This window comes from Lactuca saligna, chromosome 8, assembly GCF_052625555.1.
Source record: "Lactuca saligna cultivar CGN05327 chromosome 8, ASM5262555v1, whole genome shotgun sequence".
Lineage (NCBI taxonomy): Eukaryota > Viridiplantae > Streptophyta > Magnoliopsida > Asterales > Asteraceae > Lactuca > Lactuca saligna.
The window spans coordinates 82098809-82114083 of NC_136424.1; positions in this window are offsets into that span (position 1 = coordinate 82098809).

Below are 15275 nucleotides of genomic sequence, written 5' to 3' on the forward strand. Positions count from 1 at the left end.
GAAGTTTCATAATGTAAATACTAGTACCCACGGGCAAATTGAGTCAAACGGTTTGACTTGTTGACTTTAGTTGACTTTGACTTGACCGAAATTTGACGGTTGTCACATCATCCCCCCGTTAGAGGGAATTTCGTCCTGAAATTTGAATTTAGGAAAGGAGTAGGCATGAACTATCAAGCCAATAAGTGAGGATACTTCCTAATCAACTGACTCTCGCGCTCCCATGTGACTCTAGGTCCTTGGTTAGTATTCCAGCGAACTTTCACTATTTGGAAGTGGTGTTGTTTCGTCCGCTTGACCTCTCGGTCCATGGTCACTATGGTTCTTCCACGAAGGTGAGGTTCTTGTGGAACTCGATCTCGTCGAGGGGAATTGCAAGAGTCTCGTCGGATAGATAATCCCGTAAGTTCGGGACGTGTCGTGTAGAATGTACTTTACCAAGCTCGCGGGAGTAGATTGAAAGTAGCGAGTTATAGGGCTGATTCTGACAGAATCTCAAAAGGCTTAATTATCTGGGTTATTGGCTTTCCATGCGTTCCGAAGCGTACTAAGCCTTCCCAGAGTGAGTGTTTCTAGAGGAATTTGGTCTGTTATACTGGAGTTCTAAAGGTTTCTCCCTCTTGCTTCTCTTCCTGTCAAGGGTTTCTCCCTTTAGGGTCAAAGTTGGGAGGGGGTCCGTATTTTACGAGAAGTTCTAAAGGAACTAAGACGGTAGGTCAGCGAGACCCAGAATTTTGGCGTATTCCTGCTAACGCCTTCGGTGTTGACTGTTTCTCAACGATTTTGATCAATTGAAAGGGTCCTTATGAATTTCCACCTTGATAATGATGTGTCTTGAGAATTGGACTCCTCAATTCCAAAACTCGTATCTAGAGAACTTTGGGTAATACTTCTCTGATCGTATTGCTTCCGTGGTTTGTTGTAGCTGCTCTCCTTGGTTAATTTCCTTCTTACTATGAGGGCAGATAAGCAAGTCATTTGTAATGACGATGATGAACTGATCCTAGTAAGAATGGCATATTCTATTTATTACGTTCATGAATCCTACGAGTGGGTTTGGTCCTATCCGAGGGTTATCACTACGAACTTTCAGCGTCTACATCGAAATTGGAGGATTGTTCTCGGACATCCTTCTTCAATACTCGTGACTGGTGATATTCAGATCTCAGGTCTAATTCCTGAAGGGTACCTCGTTCCTTGCGGTTGGTCGGCCTATTCGTCTATGCGAGGCAGATAGTAAAGGTTTCTATTGGAGATGTTGTCGGGGCCTCTGAACTCGATGGAATTATGAGCAATTTTCTTTTCTATTTGACGAATAAGACCAGATTTTTCCAGGGTGAGAAGCTTGGTTCTTCAATTTCATTGTTGAGTAGTTCGACAGGTTTGACCTGACAACTCTTGTAGCTCGGTAGGAAGCATGTGGGTTTGGTTTACGCGACTAGGCCTTTTTGAATGGTAGGACATTTACTCGTCCTTCTGGGCAACCTTAGCCCGAAGCTCATGGCAGGACTCGTACCATATCTGTCCCAAGCTTCTGTGCTTGGATCTTGTCTTCTACATGCGCGACATTCTCGAAGGTCTCCTGTAAATACATGTGATAAGGCTTCGAGAAGTATAACACTCCTCTAGTGCGTGTTTTGGAGTTCCACAGCGAGAGATGACCCAAAGGTCCGTGCTGGATGTTTATGAGAGACGATAGTTTCGATATTCGGGGGGTTAGGCGAAGGGCCCTTTTGTAGTCGTTTAATCGGGAATATGAGGGCTATATCATTCAAAATTGGATAACGACAACAATATCTTTTTAGATAACATGAGATAAGTTGTATTCGAAAGAAGAGATCACTAGAGTGATAGAGTGCCCTGTATTTATTTTCTGTGTATTCCGTTTTGTTTGATGTTATGATTATTGTAGATGATTCATACCACAGTGTCTAGCACTGGTAGTGCGTGTGTTTTCGATAGCCAGTAATGATATTTGATATCACGATTCCTGACAGGTCTCCTCACGATCGAGCGGTATATGATCGTCGTATGTAAATTGATATCGTACAATCGTCGAGTGGGTGACCCCACTCAACCCCTAATACTAGACATGGAATCGGAGTCAGGATGGAATGATTTGTTTCAAGACTTTAGTATTTTGATTTTAATTAACCCCGATGTATGGACAAGGTCATCACAACTTACAGGTAATGATCCTAAGGTCATATATGAATGTCTTTAGTTTGATTTGTATGAGAGAGAATATTTTAGCTACTTTTTAGAAGGAAGGTTACTTTAGTAAGCATACCAAATTCATTACAAACATATAGTACTTAAACGTTTTGTCGTTGGGAACATTACAAAAGTCCTAACATGGTTCCCTTGCTGCTCCTGTTGGTGTGTTCATCACACTCCTCCTGTCCCTTCGTCATTCTTCTCAGTTGGACATTCTCTCTTGAAGTGTCCCGTTTCACCGCATAGGTAGCATACTGGGCCTACCTTGGTGTAGGTGATTGAAGGGAGGTGTTGGGTCGGGTCCTTACAGAAACGGACGGTATGCCCTTTCCTGTTGCAGTTTTTACAGTGCATCTCCCGACAAGCCCCATAGTGATGAAAGCCACATTGGTTGCACTTTGGGAGTGACCCCTCATATGGTCTGGCAGGCGTTTGGGTGGTAGACCCCGTGGCTAGTGTCGAGGCATGCGTAGTGACTGCTATTGTAATGGTAGGGGCGGCCATAGGTTGTTGTCTTTTAGTGGATCCTTGAGATTGGTGGCGCTCTTTCATGTTCCAAAACTTTCTCTTCTTGTTCGTAGGTTCGTGGCCTGAGGTATTTTCGTTGGTAGACACCCTTTGGTGTCCCTGATTGTTACAGCAATTTGTATTGTTAGTACCGCTTCCACCCCTGCTGAAGTTGTTAACATTGAATTGCACCATGACGGCTGTCACGGCTGCCGTGACTGCAGCCTGAAAAGTAGCAGCATCTATCTGCAGTGTTGGCACCTTGCTAGTTGGTTTGTTGCCTCTTGGTGAAGACATGGCTCTGTTTCATGACGAAAAACGACTTCGTTAGTGGAGATGATTATCTTAAGTGCATCCTTACAATTTATATTTACGCATATAAATTTTGCACATTACTGTACTATTCTTAGTGTTTCTGCTAACGCTCCCGAGATGGGGTTATGGCAGTAGGTAGGAGTAGGTTTCATACGGGCGTTAAGCTTTACTCATCTTAGAATCATGTTTGTCCGAACACATCTGGCTGAGGAGTTTTGGTGCATTAGTGTTGGTATGATCGCATCCATAGGTCTATGAAGAAGAAACTTCTCAACAAAATTTTTAAAGGTGAGACGATAATGAGTTCTTAGAATGGCTATATGTCGCAAGTTTTCTAACTAAGTTTATCTCATATCGATTTGTAACGTAATTTGGTTGTTGAGGGTGTTCTGAAAACAATATATAACGAGACTCTTTGTATGGTAAACTCATGTATTTTAGTAGTTCTGTATCCAAGTGAAACCTTACACTTGACCCAAGCTAGATCCTTGTCATGATCTATTGATGTATGCTTAGTTATATAATTAAGGCTAAATAGACATTCGAGTCTGTTAGGTACATCCTAAGCCCATCATGTTAATATGACTCTAGAAATCATGGTTTCAGTGAAAATTTTGACCTCGCTGCAGTTCTACCTCACGTTTGTGCATGGACGGGTTTTGATAGTAACTAGATCTCTCGATTAGTATGACCACTTAATTTGCAGTGTCATGCTTTTACCTATAATAGAGTAGTACCAACGCATACTCATAACCTAATTTACCAGGTCTGGTGAGCGGTATGAACTCTACTCACGACGATCCATCCCTTGTGATGCCTGAGGCTAGGTCGATGCATTTTGTAGCTTTGCAAATCGATGCTTGGCTGCAATCATCCTTCCTTTGAATACCGTGTGTCTACCCCATCACTCTCTTTCCTCTTCACGAGCGGCGATAAAGTCCTAAAAAGAGAGTTGGTCTCGGGAATAGTAGTATAATTCTAAGTCACCGGTACATGAGATGGTAGGGTCTGTAGTAGTGCGCAGTTTTCTGAACTCAGATTGTAGTCTTCCTGTTTTAATCCCCGATGATCGTGATCCGCCGGGTCTTTGCTGGGAGGGCTCTGTCCGTCAGTCCCCCGTGGTTGAGGTCATAGCACCCTCGTTGGTCTCCACATGGTGGTTGTTGTCATTGTTGTCGACATTCAACCCTCGATCACGATTGCCCAACGGGTCACAGGTTCGATATAGTCAAAACGGTTCACGGAACCCTTGCTATGCATGGAGGATCGATTACCTCCGGTTCCGCTTCTGATTCTTCTCATAAACATTCACCATTCCTCGAGTTCGGATTAGGAAATTAAGGGTCGTCCAGTAAGTAGGATCTTGCTATGCTGTACTTGCGAGAATACGAGTGGAAGAGATAATTACTATGCGTCTAACTCTATTATCAATTACTTATAGGGGGTGATCCTTATTAGTTACTTCTATAATGACATAGTGCGTACTAATTACATATAACAAGATACGATAGGCCTTCGAATAAGTGATCCCACCCTAGGTCCACATCCAAACAAGGAAAAGGAAGTAAGGTAATGACCACAAATTCTAAGTCTAAATTTCTAAGTTATATATAAACTTAAAGTATCCACTTAGGGACTATAGACCTATTATTAAGGATCTATTTAGTTTTCATATAAGTTATGATATTACAAAATACTCCTATAGTATTTTAAACTCATGTTCTGTTTTGATGTTCTCATTGTGGTAGTGTTGGTAAGTTTTTAGACTTGTTGCCATATCACAACTATTCTTTGGGCATGTGCTAATCACTCCTCAGATCAGCATAGTTGATCAGGCTATGCCACTCCCAAGACTGACCATACATCCCCGAGCTTACCTGTGATATCCAACAATCATTACTTTTGTTTTGTTCTAGAATGGTGCTGACCTTAGTATGTATGTGTGCATGTATACTTTTAATAAGAAACTATTTATTTCTAAAAGTATAGTTGTTTTGAAACTTTAAATCAGAGACCTTAGTCCCAATGCATTTATAGTTTGTATATCTTATGTGGTTTGATATACTGAGTTCACTATAAACAATGCTCTGATACCAATCTGTCACACCCCCAAACCAAGGATGGCGGAAACGTCCTGGGGTGGAGGACTTCATGTAGAGTATCACAACAACGAGTATGATAGTGCTTAAAGTAAATACAACCATCATAAATATAATTGAAAAGTTACAACAAAGTATATATTTACATGATTCAAATCAATTACATTATGATACAAAATGAAATGTTTGACGAATTATCGTCCCATCCTCAAAACGTTGTTGATTTCCTGTTTCACTGAATTCCTGAGAATCCAAGTAGTTTTGAAAAAGTGTCAACACAAAGGTTGGTGAGTTCATAAGCTTTTGACAGTAAGAGTTTGAAAATAGATCTTTGTAGAGAGATGTATGTTACCAAGAAAAATCCAATATTTTCCTTATAAAAGTGATGTGGTCCTAATACCAGGACCGAAAACGAACAAGTATTTGTCATACTTAAAGATATAAGAGTGGTTTCAAATGATGCGTAGTCATAAATACCTAAACCGAGAGTGTATAGTAATATCTGAATTTATTGATATAAAAGTGATTTTAAATAGACATAAAACCCCGTTTGTTTTATAAAAATCCCTTAAACTTTATTTATTGTTAGCTCCCTATGTGAGTCGCTATAACCATACTATGACTAGAGGTAACCTGCACAACGTCTTTTAGACGCCCTGATCCTATGACTCTTGTCACCCGTGGACCTGCCGGTCCAGCTGTAGCTAGCAGCGAGGTGTGGGATGTCAACCCCAATATAGATCTATACACAATTATCACGCTCTCCCTACAAGAGATTTTGGTTATAACTTACAGGAATTTTTAGGGATCCCGTACTCGGACGTACGGGGAGAGATAGTCTCACATCCTGAGTTAACAACTTTACGTGTAGTGTGCATGAGTGTAGAACCTTTTTGTAAGAATGTACCCTTTTTGTACTAGTGTGTTATGTGATGAATCTTAACTATACCTATTATAGTTTATCCAAAACGTTGGGTTTTGATGGGAGTAGATTTCGATTGATTTCATCACTAAGTTGCCGAAGACGGAGATGGGTTTTGATGTTATCTAGGTCATCATGGGTCGATTGACCAAGAGTGCCTATTTCCTGGCGATTCGGGAGAGTTCTTCGGCTGAGAAGTTGGTCGATGTGTATGTTTGTGAGATCGTTACTCACCATGGAGTTCCGGTCTCCATTGTTTCCGACTGTGATGTTCGGTTCACCTCCCGTTTTTTGTAGAAGTTCCATGGGTAATTAGGCACGAGGTTGCACTTCAACATTGCTTATCATCCGCAGACCGTCGGCCAGAGTAAGCGGATGATAGAGATCCTTGAGGATATGTTGCAGGCTTGTGTTATCGATTTCGGTAGGAGCTGGGACTCCTACCTACCTCTTGTGGAGTTTTCCTACAACAACAATTATCACTCCAGCATTGGTGCTCCGCCTTTCGAGATCTTATATGATCAGAGATGTCATACCCTAGTTTGTTGGGGAGAGGTTGGTCACAGGTTTATGGGGCGGAATGAGGTGGTTCTTCAAACCACAGAGCTGATCCAACAGATCAAGTAGAGAGTGCAGATCGCTCAGAGTCGGCAGAAGAGCTATGCCGGCTGGCACCGATCCGAGTTGGAGTTTTAGGTCAACAACATGGTATTACTGAAGGTCTCACTGTGGAAAGGTGTGATACGATTTAGGAAGAGAGGGAGTTGGGCCCCCGATATATTGGGTCTTTTCGAGTGATTTCTAGGTTTAGCAAGGTTGCTTACAGATTGGATCTTCCTGAGAAGCTCATTCAGATTCACAACACTTTCCATGTTTCATAGCTGTGAAGGTGCACATTAAATGAGGATACAGTGGTTTCTTTGGATGATATTTAGGTTGATGAACGCTTGAACTATGAAGGGAAGCCGGTAAGGTACGGTGGCAACACCGGAGGGGCTCCGAGTGGACCTGAACTATCCTTGATAGGAAGATGAAGGATTTACGCCTGGACTATCCTAGATAGGAAGATGAAGTTTTTGCATATCAAGGAAGTACCTTTGGTAAATGTACCATGGTAGCACCAAAGGGGCTCCGAGTGGACATGGGATCCGGAGGCTGAGATGCGGGAGCATTATCCGAATTTGTTTGTCGTAGTAGACTTCGAGGATGAAGTCTAGTTCAAGTGGGGGAGAATTGTAACATCTTAATGTTTAGGTATTTCCAAATTTATCCCTTTAAGTTTATTATATGTCATTTTGGTCCCTAAGTCCAATAGAATGTGCCTTGAAGCTTTACTAGCATTCTTGTAATTTGGGCAGGAGGAGTACGCTAAGCGTACATGTGTGCATGCTAAGCGTACTAGGGCGTGGCCTAGTATGGTGGGCGTACACTCATGTACGCGGGGCGTACTAAAGAAAGATGAAAATTCTAATTTTTAGGGAGTGTTTGGTATTTAACCATCTTTTATGGCCTCATTTCTCTTCACCTAACCAGCCTATACCCTCTCTTCATGATTTGAAACCCTATAAGGACCTTGTGAGGACACTTCAAGCATTAAAGAGTGTGTTTGTGTGATTTAAATAGGAAGGAAGAAGATCAAGCTCAACATGGAGAAAGAAGTAGCTTAGATCTGGGATTTATCATTCATTTGCCAGCCTTCCAAGGGATAAAGTGTTGGATTTAGTGTCTAAGCCCATAACTATAATTGGTATGAACTTGACCCGATAGTAGCATCGTCCATTTGAGTTGCCTTCACCAGAACAATCTGATAGGATGAACATTTGAGAAATAGGTTATATATGGTTTATTAATATATTACAAGTATAATATATTAATATGAAATCATATTATTTAATTATTATTGATCAATAATTAATTTGAAATTAATTTTGTGATCAAAAGAGACTAATTAAATTAGCGGGGACTGATTATGTAAATCAGTGATATATATTGTTTGGGCTATTGATCCATGTTGGGCTAAGTTTATGTAAGTATCCATAAGAGAATCACATGAGATATGGATCATAACCCAAGTGTATAGATTAGGGTTTACTCATGACTCTAGGAATCCTACAATATATATATATATATATATGTATATATATATATATATATATATATATATATATATATATATATATATATATATATATATATATAGGTTACCCCTTAGCCAAAATTGAGACCTAAGAGTTCTAGGAAGAGAGAAATCGATTTTGGAGTGTCTAAACCTCTCTCTCAAAGTCCTTCTTTGTTCATGGTGTTTGTGAACCATTTGAGGCATCACACTTAAGGTGCTAAGCTTATGAAAGGCCAAAACTACAAGTTACAAAAATATGTATTTTTCTAATTTGATTTTATGATTAATGTACGAAAATTATATGTTAGTTGTAGGCTTCAAGCTTTGGAAATTTTATTACATGTATAATTAGAGAAAACATAGATCCAAAGCTATTAGGGTTGCATGTGCACCATAAGAATGTTATAGTGCTTAAAACCCAATAGTGGTATCAGAGCCATGAGTTGTTTTCTGTTATATTGATGCAAATGTTTGATTTTCAAAGTTGGAAAAAAAAAACATGAAGTTTGTCAAATTTTAAGATAATCACTTGATTTTATGAAAAACTAATTATTTGTAAAATATGAGTCATTTTACTACGAGAATCGAATTAGGTCAATTTATTAAAAGATAGAATGATATGATTATTTTATTTGTTTTAAAAGTTTGATCTAAATGTTTTTAAGGAGTTACAAATTTTGTCATAAAATTTTGGAACTCAAAAGTTTTTTTTAAAAGTTATGATCTTAAGAGTTTTGAGACTTCCATAAGTTATGGATGTGAAAAGTCTCATTCATTAACTCTTTAAGTTATGAATTCCTAGAGTCTTCAAATGTTACAAAATTTGTTATAAATAACTTTGTAAAGTTTCATAACTTGCCCTCAAGTTATGGATCTTGAAAAGTCTCTTTTATGGAGTTCTAAAAGTTTCCAAGAGTTACAAAACTTTCCCTCAAGTTTTGGTATTTGAAAAGTTTTTTTTATGAGATATTTAATTCTAAAACTAAAGTTATTTGAAAAGTTTTCAAAAGTGTAACTCATGGGTTCATAACTTAATAATAAATTAAATAGTTTTAATTTTGTTTTAGCATCTTGATGTTTTGAATAATTCATATTACATCTTTATGGACTTTATTAAAAGTTAATTAAAGTGTTTAATTAAAATAGAAATAATAATAATTCCATAATGACATGGTTTAAGTTTAATTAAAATAAGAGTATAGTTAAACCACTTAGTATTTTAAAAGTTTAAAATACACCCTTATACTATTATAATATTAAAAGTTTAATATATTATATGTATAAGTAAAAAGTCGGTCTTACCGTTAGTAGGTCTTATTCACGAAGCCGGTCGATAACGGGGTATAAGGTTACTGCCTATAAAATAACGGTTTAATGGGTGTCCACTCTCACACACCGCTTCCTTGACTGGTGGAGGATCGTTAGCCGAACGGGTAGGATATGACATTAATTCTCATTAAAAGCATAATAAAAATACTAAGTAACTAAAAACTTATAAATTCCCAATCTTAGTTACTTAGGAAAAATGTGAATTTGGTGCTCATCCATGAAATTGCACTTTGCACCTTGTTAAGTCGTTAGTGGAGCACATGTGGTTAACCGACACACTAATCTGAGACTGACAATGTATGGAAAATGGTAGCTTGATGTTAATCATAGATTAATGGAGCGTGTGTGGTTAATCGGCACATTGGTTAGGTGATCTGTAACATTAAGTGTACCAAACTAATTTTCATGGTTATTCACACCTGTTTTGTGATCCTCGGCATCCAGTCACAAAATTGAAGGGCACAATCGAGATTTAAACATGTCATTGAAAAGTTCAATGAATCTCAAAAGATCTAGGAATTTCAATTCATTTAAAACTTAATAATCAATTTCGTTTTTCATGGTGGAAATTGGTAAATCATCATTTCCCTACCTTCAAATATTTTGCAATTAGATTACAGCATCCCTTTTCTGAATTGTCAAATATTATGTTGGGTCCTAGCCTTAATATTTCATTTTGGGTGTTATATTAAGGACTTAAATCAACTAAACTTTAATTTATCCTTGTAGATGTCTAGTTTTTACAACTATGGTCTTCCAGAAACTTTTGGAAAAAGCTTTCCTAATGAAGATGATATGCCACATGGTGATCAAGGTGAAAGATTAATCCCTTTGTCGTGCATTAGTGGGACTAGAAATCATACTTTACTTCCTCCCCCTCCTCTAATTATTCTGCCTAACCCACATGATCAAAGAATTGAAAAGTTCAAGGTCTTTCAAGTCCTATTGGCAAGCAAACACAAAGATGGAAATTATGTATGTGCTTACATATTGGAAATGAAGTTACATATTGACAAGCTGGGAGAGTTGGGTGTTGAAGTCTCGAGGAAGTTGGTTGTTGACTGGGTTCTTCAATCACTTCCTGAATCATATAGCGGGTTCGTTAAGGACTACTATATGACAGAGCACAACATGACCCTTATTCATCTTACCTATTTGCTAATTGCTGCTGAATCAGCAATGATTTGGTACACTGGTAAAGCAAATTTGAATGGAAGATCAATATCCCAAGCTTCCATGGACATTGACAATAGAAACATTGGAAGTCTAGAAAAGATTTCTCTTTCCAAGGGAAAGGGAAAGACTAAGTCTGAGATTGTCTCATGTGTCGATGCAAAAGAAACCATTTGTTTCTACTACCATTTAGATGGACATTGGAAGCGAAGCTGCCCTGACTACCTGAGAGATCTAAGAGATGGTAAATTCAAAATGTTTGACTTTACTTCAGGTAAGTCAATTGTTTAACTCTATTAAGTTCCTATTTGGAGATTCTTAATACATGATGTAATGTAATTACATTTTGATGTTTTGTAGAATCGAAGAAAAGAAAGGAAGCTTAAATGAAGAGTAAGCTGATTCTGATCGCGAAGAGATGGATTTAGATCGCATGGCTCGATGATCATAATTTTGAACTGTAGCTTAAGAGTTATGATAGATTGATTAGGAATAGATAACAACATAGTTTTCATTTGTATTTGCATTGTAAGGACAAGTTTTTTGCACTTTTATAAACAAAGAAATTTTTTGAATTTTATCTTATTTTAAATTTCCTTACAATGGCATTTATGAAAAATTGTTGCTTATATCTTTCCATTGATAGCAATATTGGAAAATGGATTTGATTCTTTCGTTTGTGGTAGTGTCAAAATTAACCAAATAAGGAATGATTCTCATCACCCAAGTTTCAATTGTCTAGAAACTTAGGATCGTGCAAATTGTATTGTGTGATGGATAAGAACCTTCGTCTTTGAGAAATTTAGACTGATTCCTTGTTCACATGTAAATGTGAGTCAAGTGAAGGACCAGGGGATTGGGTACACTTGGTTGTGCACTGGTCAGGTCCACCACAAAGAGCGATAAGACTATTCATCATGATTTAATAAAATTTAGTAAATATGCTTATGCTTACAAGATTAAGTGTAATTCTGAATCATTAGAAAAGTTTCAATGTATAAGAGAGCGAAAAAGAAGAATCAAATTAGACAGAAAGATAAAAGTTTCTCCAATCTGAAAAGAAGGGAGAGTACTTGAGTATCGTGTTTTATGATCATCTTAATGATTATGAAAACCATATCACAATTGATCCTCTAAGGACATCTTAGTGCATTTGTATAGCTAAGAAGAGGAATCGTAAATTGTAGAAATGGTTAAATCAAATAGATGAATCATACTTTGTTCCAAAATCAAGTCTAAGAGTTGCACTCCAAGATTGTTCCTTGAGTGACATAGTCTTAATAAAGGTTTATAACACTTGTTAAATGTAGAGTAAAATGTTACTTACTCTTGTACAGTTGAAATTGGTAAGTTGTGATGTTTTGGATAAAACAACGATCAACTAAGACCAGTTGTCAGAATTGTTTGTCTTGATAAGAAACAACACTAACTCTTGAATATTTGTTTTTCAAGGAATGTTCTTAACAAATAGAAACTAATATGTCAATAGGTTAGTGGGAGTCTTAAAGATATTGAAAAGTTTCAAGAACTAATCAAGAATAAACTTGTTATTAATCACTAGCACACGACTTGAGGTCTGTAACCTATCGTGTTGACATATTCTTGTTTATGTGCCCATTCCAGTTAAAGTTGACTATGCATCTAAGTTGGGTTAATATTATAAAAGCCCTAAATTTTTAACGCGTAACTGGCAAAGCCCTGATATTTTTTTTACTATTGCTGTGGCCACAACTTTCTCGCAGAATTATCACTCTAGCCCACTTAACGAGTTTCATGCTTAAGTTAGTTAACTTTTTTTTTTTTTTTTACAAAATCAGTCCTAAAAAGTTCAAATTTAGTCCCTGAGGTTTGAAAAAAATTACACCACATTGTTTTTTAACTTTATTTTTCGATTTTTGTATACTTTACTTATTTTCGTTTTTTTTTTATAAATATATGTACATTTTTTATTTTCCTTATATATATATTACTTAATTTCATTTTTTAACTTTATTTTTCAACAATTTTTTAAAACCTTTTTACCTTTTTTTTTTTTTTTTTCTATTTTTAGTGTATATATAGAGTATATTAGACTTTTTTTTAGGTTTTTTCGTATTTCTTTTCATATTATATTTTATTTTTTTCATCTTTTTATTTATTTTTATTTATTTTTTCTTATTTGTTTTCCAATTATTTGTTTTTTTTTTGTATTTTTATCTTTTTATTGACATTTTTCAAAAAATATAAAATGTATTAATATATTAGAGTATATTATAATTTTGATAATTTATAGTTTTTGTAATTGCTTTTTATTTTTATTCAAGTAAATAAAGTAGTTATGTTTATATTTGTAATTTCGATCCAACTTATTATTTTTTTTCTTCAATGCTATTATATTTATGTTACGAAAAACTGAAAATTAAAAAAAAAGGTTTGTTTACTAAGAATTAGTGTTTCAACGTGTTATATAACTTGCAAATTAAATCATATTTCTATATGTGATACCAATAGATTAAATTCAAGATAATACTTTTCAATTTGATAATAGACTAAAAAGAACAAAAAAAAAAAATAATAATCGATCTTTATATAAAAAAACTTGTTATAGTAATTTATATTGAATTCAAGTTCGTTTAATTGAATCAAAGTAAATAAAAACATTAGAAAAACCATAAATAACTAAAATAGGAAAAAAAATAGAAAACAAAAATTGTAATATGAAAAAACCTTAGAAAAAATATTTGAAAAACCATAAATAACAAAAAATAGAAAAAAAATAAAAAAATAAAAAGGTGAAAAAAAAAATTATAATATGAAAAGAAATATGAAAAAACCTACAAAAAAACTCTAATATACTCTATATATACACTAAAAAATAGAAAACAAAAGGTAAAAAGTTTAAAAAAAATTGTTGAAAAATAAAGTTAAAAAATGAAAATAATAAAGTATATATAAAAAAAGAAAATAAAAAATGTACACATATTTATAAAAAAAAAACAAAAATAAATAAGGTATACAAAAAACGAAAAATAAAGTTAAAAAACCATGTGTTGTAATTTTTTTTAAACCTCAAGGACTAAATTTGAACTTTTTAGGACTAATTTTGCAAAAAAGTTAACCAACTTAACCATGAAACTCGTTAAGTGGGCTAGAGTGATAATTCTGCAAGAAAGTTGTGGCCACAACAATAATAAAAAAATATCAGGGCTTTTTCCAATTACGCGTTAAAAATTTAGGGCTTTTATAATATTAACCCCATGTAAGTTTTGAGAGCTCTCAATTGGTTGCATAACAACATGGAAGCAATGGTAGGCCCTCATGTTGTCGGGTGGCAAGAAATTAAGATTGAACACGTTCAATCCGTATGAGTTTGGATTTGTCAGTAACCTTGTCTTGTGGCCATGGTTTTGACAAATTCACATGAATATGAACATATACACCATAAAATCTAAGGGTCATAAGGTTTCTATCCAATTCATGAAAATGATTGTGAGGAAACAGTTTCACTAAGTAGATTTTAAGGAGATAGAAATTGTGATATTTGCATTCTTAAATTCGATTATGATTACGACATCCTTCTTCATAGTTCGAATTGTGAGAAATGACAAAAGGTCTAAACATTTGAGACTTATTGTTGTAAGTTCTAAAATTGTTTAGACACACATGTGAGATATCTAAGGAAAGGTGTATGAGTTTGAGAAGTCCAGATAAAGTTTTATCGAAGCATCTTGTATCAGAAATCTGAACTTTGGTAAGAAAGTCAACAAGTATTGGTTTCTAAAAGTCCAACTTATTTCTGGGTACATGTCAAAGCTAGTCGGAGCATAAGTGTTATGCTCATAAGAATGTAATTATTATGCTAGTAGGAGCATAATTATTACGTTAAGTTTTGCGAGTTAGCAATGTTAATTATAGAAAACAAAAGTTTCAATTCGTAAAGTTGCAGGGTTTGAAATTTATTTTGCTATAATTAAAGGAGAGGAACTCATACTTCATTTCAAATCTAAAAGCTTAGATTGAGATTTTAATCAAATTTAGTCAATGATATATATATATATATATATATATATATATATATATATATATATATATATATATATATATATGAATGCTATGTTGAAAAGATTTGACATAAGGAAATTCTATATATGGAAATATTATACTAAGAGACTAATAAAGTATCATGTCTTTATGTGAAACTTTATGTAACGTATCTCATATGATTCGGCCTTCGGGTATAGGATTGATTACATATGCTATAATATCATTCTGTTCTAATTTTCCATATGCCTAGGGCATTAAGAGGGAAAAGGGACTAGAACGAGATGTGACTAAAATGGTTAAACAAATGTTGAGGACAATCTGAGGTTCACCAAAGATTGGTTGCTTATGGACAGTTTGAAGTATATTGTAAAATTTGGAAGGATCATATTTACATACTCTGAGAAGAGATAACTCTTGTTCAGAAGTGATAGTCAGAATGAGAATATGTAAATGTTACCATAAGTGGAAGTTAATAATTAAATATGTGTAAGATTAGAAAGCTTAAATACAAGAAGGATGTAAAAAAGAATCTACCTTGAATATGAGACTTCGTTTCCATGGAATTTAACAC